Below are 1,131 nucleotides of genomic sequence, written 5' to 3'. Positions count from 1 at the left end.
CGCTTGAAGGGCTCAATGGACGTGAGTTTAAGCAACTCTCGATGCGGATAAGTAGGGTAGCTAGTTCTTCAAAGGTGAATTTCTGGATTTTTGATACCTTTTTTAAATGAGTTTTCAAACTTTTTACTCCGGCTTCCCATAGTCCACCCATATGTGGAGCTCCGGGAGGGTTGAAGTGTCAGTTGACGTTTTGATGGGTATAACTGGCTGTGACTTCGGTTTTAAGGATTTTTACAAATTCTCGTCGATCTTTGGCTAATAATTGTGAAGCTCCTACGAAGTTCGTTCCGTTGTCTGAGTAAAGATCGGCGGGGCATCCGCGCCTGGAAAAGAAACGTGCGAATGACGCCAAAAACGCTTGTGTCGTAAGATCGCTAACGGGTTCGAGGTGTATTGCCTTGTTTGCGAAGCAAACAAATACACAGATGTAACCTTTGGTTATTAGACATGCTCTTCCATTGTAATTCTTGATGTCATAGGGTCCAGCGAAATCAATTCTTGTGGCGGCAAATGGACGGGTTAGGGTTGTCCTCTCCGCTGGAAGTGCTGCCATTATTTGTGTTTGGTGTTCTTTCTTGTGCAATATACAAGTTTTGCAGTTATGGATCATTGCTTTTATGAGGGTCTTTAACCTTGGAACCCAGAATTCTGTTCGAATGAGTCGCAAAACTAGTTGATTTCCACCATGTAGGGTTATTGAGTGAGTAAATCTGGCCAGGAGCTTTGCCATATGGCTGCTATAGGGTAATAAAATCGGATGACGCTCGTTGTATGATAATGCCGCGGAATTGCTTAATCGGCCATCAACTCGCATCATTCCATTAGGATCAATTGATGGTTTAAGTGTCAGTAGTGAACTTTTCTTGGGTATTTGGGACTTTCGGGTCAAAGCGTCATATTTGTCCGTGAAATGAGTTTGTTGGGTCAAAATAATCAGCTTCATTCGTGTCGCTTTAAATTCGTTAGGAGTTATTTCTCGGCTTGGGTAGTGCGTTTCACGTCTCCTGGGTGATGCATTTGAGCAAAACCTGAATAAATACGCAATTACACGAATGGCTTTGGGTAGTGAGGAGAATCTTTCATGGATGTCCTCTTGGGTTGTTATTGCGAAAGTCTTTACAGGTTTGGCTT

This window comes from Rhagoletis pomonella, unplaced genomic scaffold (genome assembly GCF_013731165.1).
Source record: "Rhagoletis pomonella isolate Grant_MI unplaced genomic scaffold, Rhpom_1.0 Rhpom_scaffold_00003, whole genome shotgun sequence".
Taxonomy (NCBI): domain Eukaryota; kingdom Metazoa; phylum Arthropoda; class Insecta; order Diptera; family Tephritidae; genus Rhagoletis; species Rhagoletis pomonella.
The sequence above is the reverse complement of the archived record's forward strand: the minus strand, read 5'-3'. Positions refer to the sequence as shown.